Source organism: Excalfactoria chinensis, chromosome 5 (genome assembly GCF_039878825.1).
Source record: "Excalfactoria chinensis isolate bCotChi1 chromosome 5, bCotChi1.hap2, whole genome shotgun sequence".
NCBI lineage: Eukaryota > Metazoa > Chordata > Aves > Galliformes > Phasianidae > Excalfactoria > Excalfactoria chinensis.
Window position 1 is genome coordinate 13871887 of NC_092829.1, and position 14826 is coordinate 13886712.

A 14826-nucleotide genomic window follows, 5' to 3' on the forward strand; every position below is an offset into this window, starting at 1 on the left:
CCTGGGGATCAGGGGGGGGGAGAGGGACAGAGGCAGGCTAAGCATGCCCACAGCCAGGGAGAGGCTGCCAGCCCTGGAAAAGCAGGGACTGAAGTCCCAGCCACCCCTCATTTTGCAAGCAAGATCTTCTTTGCTAACATAAGGCACCAAAGGTCTGAGTGCAAAGAGGTGAAAAATGCAACATTTTGTGCTGCCACCCCCATTTTCATGCCATTTCCCCCAGTCCAACCCAAGCCATATATTTTGGTGCCAGCACTCAGGTGCTGCAGATCTGGGGAGACCTTGGGCCAGGACACTGCCCAGCAAAGATGCCACAGAGCCTTTGCACTACCACAGTGAGTTGCATTGTGATAGCAAGGTAGTGCTGTCTGTGATGGGATTATACTGGCAGACGGAGGGGCAGCTTTGCCCTTACTGCCTGAGGCACTGGGGCTTCTCTCCTTCCAGTTTCTATTCCAAAAGCAGCTCCTCCTCAGGAGACCTAGTGCAGCTGACTTTCTATCATCTGCCTCATAGCATCTTGATGCATGACTATGTGCAATCTTCTCCAGTAAGATCTTCAGTGTTGGAAGTTTCCAGTCACCTGCTCGAGCATCTATTTTGGGATGCACTAGCTGGGGCCTGGCCTCCCCATGACTTGACACAGGTCCTTCTTCTGCAGCTGAGGTTACAAAGAGAAGTGTTTTCTAGCACACTTAACAAGATGCACACCAAGGGCTCACATCCCTGTTTGGAGGAAAAAAATTCCTGCAGTCTTGTAACCCCTAGCGGTATGCCCAGGGGAGGAAGACAAAGATAAACAGAGAAGTGGGACAGGTGCCTGGTAGCAAAGGAGTTTCTGAGGATGTTAGCGAACCATGTCCTCAGACGCCTAAGAAACTCATGTCATGTACTGTAAGTCCAATATCCAATTATCAGGGATTTACAAGAAAGATATTGGATTTACGGCTAAGTGTATGGGAAACCCAGCACTCCTCCCACACCACTGAAGCCCTCTTCAAGTGCTCATCTATGCCTGTGCCCTCCAGGAGGGCCACTTGCCCAAGTCACAGCTCCTTGGTCACCACGTGGCAGCTTCCCATGCCCCACCGCACTTGTTGCTCCAACATACCCCTGCAGCTGGGTAACGGCCAGGAGCTGAAGAGGAATGAACCAGCGAGTGGGATTTAAGAACCAGAGCAACCCACCCTTTCAAGGTCAGACTCAGGTTGAGCTGCACAGGGTTTTCTCTAAGAGACCACCGGAGCCCTTTTGTTCCTCCCTGCTCTCTCCATGTTCATCCCAATGTACATGTGAAAGGAACAATTAACAATAGGGCACTCCTCTCTGAGGATCCAGTGCACTTTGAAGTGTCCACCAACCAAAGGCTCAAGAATGATACATCATTTTCCACTGTGAACATGTCAAACTAGTACAGCAATTGAAAAAACATCTCCGCATGCCTTCCCAGCATGCAGACAGGGAACAGCTGGAGAGCCACTTCATATCTGACATGTCACCCCCTGACAGCTGTCTTCTTGGGAACTTTTGGTATGTGGAATTTTCTAACTCCTTTTTATAAATGGAGCACAGGAATAAACCCATTCACTAAAAGGATGCAGTCAGACTTCTCCCAAACATGCAGAAACTCTGAGAATTTTTTTTTTTTTCTTCCACAAAAATACCTGGGAAGTGTTTTAAAAACATTTCTAATTGTAACTGATGTCACGATTTAGCCAATTCTACCCTAAAACCTCTTCCAGTTTATTTCTACACTCAGGGACTCATGCAACACAGATATTCCAACATCAGCATCGTCCCAGGACTGCATGAGCAGACACATTAATGCAAACCACTAACAGAGGAGGCAATGCAGTAAGTGCATTGTCGAGATAACACAAATACCCAAATCACTGCTACTATTGTAATGATCAGTAAAGCAAAGAACAGTTCAGTGAACAACTGGGTTGCACAGAGGTGATGCAAAAATCACCGTTTTGGCAATGGCTTACACAAAACTCATTTTTCTCTCCTAAAAGATGATTCTATGATTCTATGAAAAGAGCACTTTTTCTCTATCTTAGCCTGAGTAATAAGCACTGACACAAGGCTCATCCTGCTGTCAGTGTAACTAGGCTGCATACTGCAGTGCCAGTGTACTTCAGAGGCAGGGCTGGGTTGAAATAAGCTTCTTGCCCTCCCTGAATTGGGGCAAGTATCTGTTTGTCTGGGATGTGTCCGTACACTAAGCACTGCTCTCCTCGTCTTTTTCTTATGCAAGTTAAAACTAGGCAATCTCCATTTATACAAAACAAAAACAAAAGTAGTAAACAGATTTTTACTTAAAAATAAGGCTTCTTCAAAATTGTAAAAAAAAAAAAAATTTCTTTAGAAATTCACCAAAGGTTTAAATTTGTTGTGTTTCAGAGAGATGAGAAGAGAAAAGGAGATGTGCTGTTAATTATATGCTAGTGGCATACAAATGGGAGATGTTGTTTAACATCATTCTGCAAGAATTGGGTGACCTTAGGAGTTATTGCAATAGGAGAGGATTTTAGGAATGCTGGGCCACATGCCCCAGGGTCTGAAAGCAGGAATTTCTGCTATGAGGAGAGAAGTCACCATCTGCAAACGAGAAGGAAAAAGCATGTGATAGGATGAAAATGAACCTCACTCCAGTCTGACCTTCCTGAACTGCAGGAGAGGTCTTGCAGCATACCAAGAGGGGACACTGACTGTATTCAAGCCTCCAGCAAGCTGCCCTCTGGACTCAGAGCCTGTCCCCAAATCCAAGTCCTCTAAGCTCAGGAAGTGAGGATATAGAATTTCTCCCCAGACTCAACTGTTCTCTTTGGTTCTCACCATGTTGGAGCCAACACCTTTCCCCCAGGAGAACAGCAAATTGGTACTCCCACCAGCTTTGACTCTTCCCTCCCCATTTTCTTCTCTTGACAACCTGCTTTGACCCGAGTGACATCCTCTCATTGCTCTCAACCCCTGATTTGCTGCACATGGGGACAGATTCTGAGCAGACCCTGAGCACTGGTGCAGGCGGGGGGGCTGTCACTGCCCCACAGCCACTGCCATTCAGGCAGATGGTAGTGGGGGCCGATGTGAATAGCTCCTGTCAGTCTCATAGAGTGAACTTTACAATTGTGCTACGTGTTGAACTGCATGTGATTAATGCCATTCTTCTTCAGGCTGCAGGCAGGACACAGCTTTTTCTTTAAGAAAATTTTCATTTTTCTGGGAAGGAAAAATAACACTACTGCAAGGTCATGGCAATAGTGTTATCTATGTATTCTGTAATCAGATGTGATCAAAGATCATCCTGCTTTACACTGCCACTCTTACTGGTGAATCAGATAATGTGTAAAAATTAGCCTGGTCTTGGTTTCATCCTTCTTGAGGTTTAAATCCTGCTTCCACATGCATCAATATGTACTGAGTAGCAACAGGGCCAAGTATAGTTTCCTTTATGTAATTCTCAAATAATTACATTGATATCAGTGACAAGCTTGGTGCCAAATAATACAGACAGCTTCTGTTGATGAGCACTGCAAAATGATTAAAAAATACAGATATAAATATGAGCATGTGAAATAGGTAAATCTCTTAAAAGCTGCAAAAAAGAAGTGCCCAGACCTTCCTCTGTAAAGCATTAGGAATCTCAGACTGAAATGGGATCTGCAGTACATACTGCAGTGAAGAAATTGAATAACTCACAAAACTAATATTAAGTGAAGCTTCAGTGATCAGTCAGTCTCTCTGGAGCTTGGGTGTTTGCTACAGCAGCTCTGGGCTCATTACTCCCACTGAAGCCAAATTTGAATTGTGCATGGATTTCTACAGGTGCTAAATTAGGTTCCCCCAGGAGTTTTCTGTTAAAAGCACAAGAGTTGGTTACTCGGAGCAGATTAGCACTCTGCTTGTCTGGAATATCACAGTATTTCTGTTCATAGGGACCTATATGTGAGTGTTGGTGGGTTGAAGCAGAGTTTGCTATGTGCCCCTTTTTGGGGGGCAATAGTTTACAGAAATACATTACTCTGCAGTGTTATGTGCAAAATACAGTACTTGTTCCAGCACTCCAGGTTTAGAATGCAACATACTCAAGGCATCTTCCCAGTTATAATGGATAGAATTTAAGTTTGAGATACTGACAGAATCCCCAGGTATGAACTGGCAGAGGAATCATGCTTAGTCTAAGAGCTTAACTCAGAGACATGGGACCCTTCCACTGGGGACTGTTTTTTCTGGAAGATGGATAAGATTGTTATTTTCTGATAAACAAATCATTTTACCTCCACTGTTCCCAGAGCTGGAGCTTTAATGGTGAGATTGTTAAGCCTCAGACAAAGTCATGTCAAAGGTCCAAATCAGAAATTCATTTGGTAGTACAGAAGAACTGATAGGCTCTAGAAAACAGACCCTTCTGGATGAATTGACCATGAGAATGAGATGGCATGCAACCAAGTGTGCTGAAGGAGCTCAAATATGAAATTGCTGAGCTATCAACACAACGCTCACACCAGCCTCCATCCCAAGGACTGAAGATGATTAATAGAAAAGGTAGTTGTGCAAATAACAGAATACAGCAACATTTCCTCTGGACTGAAGGCAGATTTACTTCAGAAGTGCCCCAAGGACTTATGCTGGCATTGATGCTGCTCACCTCCTCTGTATGTTGCATGTAAAAGAGAGTAAATAGGGGTGACATTTGCAGATGATACAAAATCATTCATAATAATCAAAGCTAAAGCTGGCTGTTGCAGAAGGAGCTTGTAATACTAACTGACAGTGAAGTGCCAGACAAAATTCTCTATTGACAAGGGTAATGTAAGGCACTTAGGAAAAAAAGAACTCTATTTATACATCTGCAGTGCTGGGCCGAGGATAGAAACACTGAAAAGATCTTGGGTAACTGAAACATAGGTATGGGCTCTCTGAAAACCTTATGCATTGCCCTGCAACAATCAGAAGGTAAACTGAATAGCTGAAATTACTGAATGACAGAACAGGAAACAGTAGTCAGATCACTGTTTATATTGCTTGTGCACATTTGAATACAGTTGCAGTTTTGCTCTCCTTATTCAAAAGTTTATAACTTTGGATTTAGATAGGTATAAAAAAAGTTAGCCAGCATGGTCATAGGTCTGGAAATATTTTTATAGTAGGAAATATTAAATTAGACCTCTTCAGTTTAGAAAGAAAAACAGCTGAGGGGGTATGAATTGAGTATATAAAATCACCACTAGAATGGAGAAGGTAATGAAGACAGGGTTAATTCCTCCAATGCAAGAATTAGAGGCAACAAATCAAATTACCATGCACTAGGTCTAGGCCATAAGGAAGGATTTTTCCATGTGATACATTAATCTGTGGGTCTTGCTGCCAAAGTATTAATGAGTTTTAAAAGGATTTAGGCAAAGTCATGCCATAGAGGACCATGATGAAGCTGAATAATTCACCTTCAACCTGTAGCTCAAGGACTTCTGATGCTGCTGATTGCCAAAAGAGAACATCAGATACAAATCAAATACAAATACTTCCCCTGTCCTTGTGTCCTTCCCTTAATATCCACATAAGCTATCATCTGAGATGGATTAGAGAAACATTTGATTTCATTCATTAGAGCACATCTTACCATAAAGAATGGTAAAAGATATTCTGGGTAAGGCTGTGAAGCATGAGGCACAGAAAGAGCACACTGGAATTGTGTGAAAATCAAAGCCTCATTTCCTTCCACCTATTTACAAGTTTGCTTCAGGCTATTCTACATTCATAGCAATTGTGTTTCAATGCTCATAAAAGAAAGTCTGAAATTCTGGAAGATTTACTTATGATATATTTTTTAGAAGAATGATTAGGTTGCTCTAAGGGGAACTAGCATAATTCAGCATGCCATTCGTCATGAAGACAGGTGTTATCTTTTTGAGAAGATTTTATATTAGTTGCTGTATAACAGTTTTGGTTACATCATCTTTTTCTCCAGCCTGATAAAATAACTACCACAGTCCAGTTCTGAGAACAGACACATGACTACTTAGCTCTGATGCCTCTCCCTATTGTGGCTGGAAATCAGTGCAGCCATTCATTTCAATGCATATGTTTATGTGCAATTCATGCACAAAGAGAAAAGCCAAGCCGGGGAGATACATAAATCATAGACTGATGGGTTGGAAGGGACTTTAAAGACCATCTAGTTCCCATTCCCTGCCAGGGCCTAGCTGCCCCCCCACCAGACCAGGCTGCCTGGTGCCTCATCCAACCTGGTCCTGAATGCCTCCAGAGATGCTGGAGCATCCACAGCTAACCTGGGCAGTGCTAGTGCCTCACCACCCTCTGAATAAAGAATTTCCTCCTAATAGCCAATCTGAATCACCCCTCTTTTAGTTAAAACCCATTTCCCCCTTGTGCTATCACTATCAGAAAGTCAATCTCCTTCCTGTTTATAAGCTCCTTTTAGGTCCTAGATGACCAATGAGGCAATAAAAACACAAGGAAAAATTTCTTTACTGTGAGGGGGACAGAGCACTGGGACAGGCTGCCCAGAGGTGTTGCAGAGACTCCTTCTCTGGAGAAATTCATGAGCTGCCTGGACACTTTCCTGTGCAACCTGCTGCAGGGAAACTTCTTTAGCAGGAGGTTGGACTAGATGATGCCCCAGAAGTCCCTTCCAACCCCACTACTCCATAATTCTATGATTCTGAGGTTTCTCTTAAGTCAGACAAACACCTTCCTCAGCCTCATGAGCCTTCAGATACTGCAGTGAAGTGTATGTTAGAAAAACTCTGCTTGCTTTCTGCTCCAAACAGCTCTGCTTTGATAAATGCAGCAGGATTGATCTGTGCTGTGCGTCCCTTAACTGAATTACGATGTATAATCCTCCCTGGAACAGAACATTTACATTCCACTGACCTAGTTGAAAAAACTGCATTAATTTTAATTTATGTAAAATTCTTCCAATAGAAGAGTGAGAGGGCTGCTTGTAGCTAGAAGAGAAGGCCAACTTTTTAATCAGTATTTTTGAAGACTGCATTTCAGTGGGTGGTTTGTTCATGTAAATCCAGACACAGCTTTACTACCTCCCATTTTAGCTCACTAGGGTCATGAATAAAACAAGTGCTACCTCTCCTCTTCTGATCCTTGGGTAGTGGGGCAGTGAGAGTCATCTGCATAGCCCAGAGTTTGGCTGTAGGGTCACTCCATTTTTCTGAAACAAACACCACAGATATTTTTTTGCAAAAAGAATGGAGTGGAGGGTGGTTTGTATTGCTTCAGCACTGACAAATAATTGGAAAAGTCATGCTGGAATTCCTTTTTTGTAAATATTGCCTGTGGGGTCTTGAGTCAGCAACATTGTTACTACTCAATTCATCCAGCCCTGCTTCTGTAGAAGGTTTTGTTGTGGATTTTGAGAGTAAGGAAGTGATAGGAGTTAGCATGATATACTCTTCCTTCAGGCTGTTTGGCTGACATCAACATTACTAAGGCCTATATGAAATCAAGCAAATTTGGGAGCTTTTTGTACCAGAGGAGAACAAATATGTCCCAGTCATCTCTTACTTCCTCTACAAATTCCTGTACACAGGATAGTGGCAGGTGAGCATAGGATCTCAGTGTTCATATCCAACATTTCTTACATATACCAGCAGTTCAGCTGTGCCCTTGGGGACTCCTCCTTCTGCACCTGAGGCAGGACAACACCACAGCCATCTACAGGGAGCTGTACGTGACCTGAAATGCACTGACTTGAAGGGATGTTTGGATCCAGACTCTGCCAGGAGCCCGACTCCTGTAACAAAAATATTAACAGTGTTTCCAGAAGGCTGCTGCCCACCTTAAGTGACATTTTTTTCTTACTTGCTGGTATCCTTAGCTTAGAGTAAAACACATTTCAGATGGAAAGTAACTGTAGATGTTTTGTTCATTGCCAATGGAAAAGCGATGGTGCATTCTCAGTAAGGCTGTGAATTTGCTTATCTGCAGCTCTTTAAGGACAGGGCAATCCCTACAGTAGGCAGCAGCTGCTCAGGGCAACATAGCATCACAAAATGCAGACTGTGACAGTAGAGAATTTGCTATTTTTTGCTCAGCCAAAAATCAGCCATTTGGGACTCTACCTTATGAATCATGAATAAGATATCATGGAAAGCAACCTATCCTTGTTTTCTAATAAATGGATACCAGAAATATCAGAGGTGAAATATCAAGCAGATATAAATAATGACATGCAAGGGAAACAGGAGTAATGTTGTCCAAAATAAGGCAGCACCCTATCAGCTCCCAGAACATTTGCAAAGGTTTATTTGGAAGTGAAATAACCAATATTCATTTCAAACATTAAAACCCAATTGGCAGCCTTTCAGCCCTCTATAACTCACATGCTGTCAGATCTGCTTCCAAACATAAACACTTGTGTTTTTATGCAGCTGAATTTTAGAACATTTTTAAGACAAATGTTTCAAGAGAACTGGCTATGTAATTCTACAGCTTTCCCTAAAAATAGAAAAGAGAAATAAATAATGACGATAAACCAATGCACAACAATTTAACATTAGGAGGAGTCTGTCAGGGGAACATTTATCAATTGTACTCCTAGGTATGGAAGTGCTGAAAAGTGTTCACCAGAGTCATTCACAAGCACAAGTAGTCAAGACTTGGTTAAAGCAGGCTGCAAGTAGGAATTTTCTTCGAGCAGAATCTTTTGTCTCCCGGAGAAATTCCCATGATTTACTTATGGTTGGTAGAGACCTTGCTGCTAGTAACATGTTGGTTTTTCTGTTGAAAATCTGTTGAATACTGTCATTCTACAATGTCACAAAGCAAAAAGAAAATGCATTCTGACAGAGATTGTTCTGAGGTTTTGCACACACCTGATATTTTGTGCACTCTAGTGGTGGTTGCATCCAGATACAACCTAAGAAAAGCAGCACAGACATCTGACTGCTCCACACCAGATGGGACTGCTGTATAGCCACCTGTGACACCCATAGGCCAGTTCCCTGTAAACAACACACTGAACCAGGCTGAGGATTCTGCTGAATGTGCATTGAGGGAAGCTACAACAGATCTGTGAAAAGACCTATAAGCATAGCATGATCCCAAAACATCTAGGAATAGAACAGTCCGCAAACAGTTTTTGTTGTTTAACTTCAGGTTGGATATGAGGAAAAATTTCTTCTCAGAAAGAGTAGCAAGGCATTGGAACTGGCTTCCCAGGAAGGTGATGGTATAATTGCCCCTGGAGGCACAGATGCATAGTAATGTGTAGATGGAGAAATACAGTTAGCAGTATGGTGGGGATGGGTTGATGGTTGGACTAGGTGATCTTAGTCTTTTCCAACACTAATAATTCTATGTGCTACTATAACGCTTTAATGGGATAGAAAGTACAGGAATAACAGCAGAGTAGCACAATCCTAGGCTGCAGCAAAGTAGAACAAACACAAACACAGCAGCCATGGACACAGAAACAAAAAAAAAAAAAAAAAAAAAAAAAAAAAAAAAAAAAAAAAGAAAGAAAAACCACTTACCATTAGAGGACCTCAGGTAGGCAGGGACTTCCAGTAAGAGACACCTTCACCTCAACTGCCAGCCCTTAAATGAGGTCTGAGAAGACATGGATCCTGGCTTCACCTCTTCTGGTCACTCAGCTGCATTGCATGTACTGAGCTCCCCTGGGTTGGCCCTGCCTTCCCACCGGTGCTCAATCACTGTTTCAGGCCATGACTCAGCATTTCCACTGTGGCCACCTTTAGGATGAACTGTGCTGAATTATACCACAGATTTCTCCACCATGCTGCAGATTCATTAGTATCTTCCTTCTTTTCTTGCTATTCTTTTAATTTATATTTATTCACGCGCACTGGTCAGAAATTCACTGGGATCAAATAAAGCTCTTTTTCCTTCTAAGAACTATTCACTAATTATTATCCAGCTGTGATTTCCTGGACAGTTTTGATAGCCCAGGCTCCAGCTCCTGGGTTAATTCATTTGGTGTCAGTTCAGCTGTGTCACACTGTGTCATCTTTGTTTGTTGATTGGGTGAACGAAACCTTTAAAGTGGGATGTAGCAAGTAATGAATACACAGATCATACAGTAGAGTAATTCTCAGTTTTGTGTGTGACTGACTATGCAAACAAGATTACATCCAGGCCAGTGCAGCCAGCCACCACAGCTGAATGTTGCATGCCAGCTGCACGGGCAATAAGCCGAGTTTGAAAGTGTCCTTGCAGACCTATCCAAATGCTCTGAATGAAACAGTCTCTGTTTGTGAAGCTCACCTCGGGAAATAAAAAGTGTAACTGCATTGTTATCTGTTTGTTTTTAAAAGCCACTCCATTTTTGAATTAACTAATATCACCAATGGAAGTAGTCTAATTTTGTTATCTGAACTACTTTCCCATAAGTAACTGTTAGCAAAATAATAAAGAGTAAAAATAAAGAAAAACAGAGGTATGGACTAATCTAGTCTATATACTTTTTTTTTTTTACTTTTTTTTTTTTTTCTTTTTTTTATAAAATAGTTGTTGTATTTTAATGCACGAGCATACCCAACAACCACGCAGCTGCAGTACACAGAAACTTTAACATACCAGGACCTGTACAGGGTAAACTTCAGTCATGAACACCCATGTCTCCTTAATTATAAAGGAGAGGGAAAAGTTTTCTAAAAATATCTGTAATAATAACTATTGTATGACTGAGGAACAGGGGTGAATCCAACAGCATGTTTCACAAATATTTACTAACACTGTCTGTGACACACAGGCAGCCCTAATCACCACAACAAAAGCTGTATCTGCCTGGTGTTTAGAAACTGCAGTGAGCATTACGGGGCTGAATGCTTGTTGGCTCTGGAAAGATTGCTTGGTATTGGGAATGATGATTTCAGGAGGATGATTTAGATAATCCATTTCTAGGGAGGCTTGTCAGAAAAAAAGAAGTTCTTATTGCAGTGTAATTTACATGAGAGAACACCACACTTTGGTTGGATGTATCCACTTTTTCAGAGAATCCCAGAATGGTCTTTGTTCAAAGGGACCTTAAAGATCATCTAGGATGAGCCCCCTGCTGAGAGTGGGGCTGCCAACCACTAGATCAGAAAGTGAATAGTTTTTTTTCCCTTAAGGACTACCGGACTTCACACTGTTCTTCAGACAGATAGAATCAAGGCAAAACGTTGCAGAAATGTATTTTATCAGTGGAAGTGATACAGCTGGAAAAAGCAGGTAAGCTTTTGAACATGCAAATTGTTCTTTAGATCTAAAACAGGCATCACACTTCACACTGAGTTTAATTTAGTTATATTTGATTAAACAACTGTGCTGACCAGTTATAAGCAAAGGATGCCTGGTACCTGTGGAGAAGTGAACAGAGAGAGAGAAGACACAAGGAAGGCCTGAAGGAGTAACAGCTATCACCTGAGGACATACATCATACCATTAAACTGATGTCTTTTCTTTATTGGCAATGCCTAGTGCTCAGTGGACCTTTAAATTTCTGAGGCAGGTTATCTAACCTGTTGAGTGCCCAGCTGCTGGGGATGAGGAAAACAGAACAGATCCTTCACAGTGCTCTATCAAGAGGATTATATTATGTGCAGCTGGTCTATGAAATATATCCACATTGTCTGACTTGTCTCTCAAATGCTGAGATGTTTATTAAAAACAAGACTGTGGGGCAGAATGAAAGACCATGTGGGATATATGTATCCAATATTGATTTAGCCAAGAACTTTCTAGAAAGCTAAACACAATAAGCACCCAGGCAGTTCAGCTGTCTCCTCAAGTCCCAGCCCCAGTACTGCTCTCCATTAGCAAGCCTCTTTTAGCTCAGTATGGAGTAATATAAAACTTGAGCCCCTCTTTGTCAGGGCTGCTGGTCCCTCCTTCTGATCTCTGTCTGCTCTATTATACCAGGACTACTCTCTCTATGGGTCCTTCTTGTCTTCCTATTGTTATCTGTCACAGATTGTTAGTACACCTACCATCTACCACCACCTTGTTAACAGTGCCTACTTAGAGGCAGAGGGAAGTAGGATCTTTCACCCATGCGTTTATCTTGCTAATGGGAATTATCTGAAAATGAGCACAAGCAACACTCATTTACCATGAAAAAAAGCAACCTGGAAAGTGTCAGAGACACACAATGAATGAACTCCACTTGCTAATGGCTGACTGGCCTTGTTATTAATAAAGATATAATGATATTAAGCTTCTCTATTAACTCAGCAGACCGCGGCTATTGGTTACATTTCATTTCTAAGAAACAGGCTCATCTTTCAATTATGTTGTAATTCACAGTGTCTTTAAGTGCCTGGAAAATGCAAAGAGTCTGAGAGCATCTTATACTGAGGATGCTTTAAAGTTATATTCAAACAAAAAATTCAGTACAGAAATACATTTGCTGGTTTGTGATTCAGTTCTTTCTTGTGCCAGATGAAGAGAAGGAAGGATGTATATCCTTGAACACTGGAAAGCGAAGTTCATAACAGACAGAACTCCTTTCCTTTCCATACCCTTGTATTCATCCATTTCATTTCACGATGTTTTGATATCTGGGAGCTGGGTGTCCCAGAGGATGCTGCTTTCTCTCAGCTGGAAACCTCATGCAAATTAGATGGTTAATGTCTGCCCAGAAGGGTGAAGCATGAAAACAGCGGGAACAGTTGGCTCCAACTACAGCAACAAAGACAAATGTAACAGCGATTGGCAGGAGGAGAGGGTTTCCCTTGCCAGCACCCTGCCTCTGTCAGTGGTCAGGGACATCAGACCACACATGATGCCTTGCTGGACCTCCTCAGCCCGCTGGGAGATGAACATTACAGGGGCTCTGAGGAACGCCCTCCTCACACTGCTGCTGATAGAGGAGCCTAGCCCAGATATCCATTATCTTACTCCCACTACATTTCAGCAGCAATACCTTCCTACACATTCTTTTCTTTCAGAAAACCTCTTAGGTGCCTTTGCTGTTCCCAGCATGTAGGACTATGGCCAGAAAAGACTCATGTCTCCTCTCACCCATTTCACACCCATTGCACTCTCCCTCATGAAGTGATTACCTATTCTGCTGCCCTTCGGCTATTCCAGGAACCTTCACCTTTGTCCCTGGAGATGTCTAAGACCAGGCTGGATGGCACCCTGGGCAACCTGGTCCAGTAACAGATCTGGAGGTTGGTGGTCCTGCTGACGGTAAGGGAGTTGGGACTTAATGATCCTTGGGGTCCCTTCCAAGCCAAGCCATTCTATGATTCATCTGGCAGAGCTAACTCACTTCTAAGAGTGTCCTGGCTGGAGATCTACATATTCTCAAACACGAGATCTCTGTCATCTGGTTATCACAGGTTGTTCAGCTCATGTCGGGCTAAAGAAAGACAAATGAAGTAATTTATTCACATCCTTGAATTACAGCAGCATCGCTGTGAACTGACACAACCACCAGCAACACACCCAGGGCAGCCACTCTGCAGACCAAGCAGAAGATTTCAGGACACCTTACAGGTTTCCACAGCTCAAGATTTACATTTTAACATTTACATTTTAACTAGGGTGCATCCCACACTGGTTGTGCAAACAGTCTTTACCACTGTGCTTTGCTTTCATCTCTCTAAGACAGCCATGTGTTTTCTAAGGCTGTGGTCATTCCCCTCACACAAAAGGGCAAGAAGCTGAATGAGAAACTATTGGACAAGCATGAATTTTAAACTCGAAATTAATCCAGTTGGACGTCATATCCATCATGTACTTATTCTATACAAATATCCATTCCAAACAGAGAATGCTCTGAAACACATGGGAGACCCAAGTGGAGGGTCTTCATCAACCTTTGACTCTGAACAGTTTAGCCTCTCTGGCTCTTTCTTGCTCACTTTGTATCGATCCACTGAGGCAGCTCAGCTACTGTCAGCATAGTAGGGGCAGGAGTGATTACTGCTCAGCACGGGTAGGGACAGAGCCTGAGGTTGGTCTCTTACACCCACCCCTCTTTGATTTTCTTCTCCAGAGATCTGTACCACACTGCAGACATGAACAGGTCTTTCCCTGGTGTCCAGCTCATACGATTCCTAATAGACCAGGCCCCATTTTGGGGTGTGCATGATGCCACTAAGCATCTTGGACACCCCACCAAAGCAAAGTGCTAGCTGTAGAGAACAGCCTGTGACATTTCATCTCCCTGATTAGGTAGAAGCAGCCTTTTGAATTTGAGTGACTGATATTCATGACCTTTTCCTCCTAGAAGTGAAGGACTGTCTTTAAAATGTATATCAGCTGCATCTGGGGATGTGCAATGAACTAAGCTGCTCTTAAAAACAGGACTTGAAAGGGCTTCTCAGGAACTTAGTCTGGGAAGAAGAATTTGTCCTGCAAAGGGAGAGAGGTTGGGGGTGTACGCATTTGGTGTCAGAAATTATATGTGAGGGATCATGGGAAAGCAGTAGTGCTTTCCATTCTGCTTGGATGTGAGGAGCAAGAACCATATCCAAGTGGTAGGACACCCTGTAGCCCAGGCTGGTGCTTGAAGAAAGAATACTGGTTGGAGGAGATCAGCTGGGCACAAGCATGGGTCCCACCACACTTCTGAAGCTTGAATATCTCTACTTCCTTGTTAGGTTTTTCATGTTGTTTTTGTACCTTGGTGCATGGAGATAGCATATCTTCATCTAAGTTCTCAGCTATAAGGGAACATACCCTACAAGATTGGGTTCTGATTCTGGTTCCTTGCCAAGACTGTTGCTGGCAACCTTGTCAAAATCACAGCAAGATAAAATTCTCTCTTAAGTGATCCAAAAAACACATGCAAATACAAAAAGTAAAATAAAACCAAGTAGTCAGACAAGA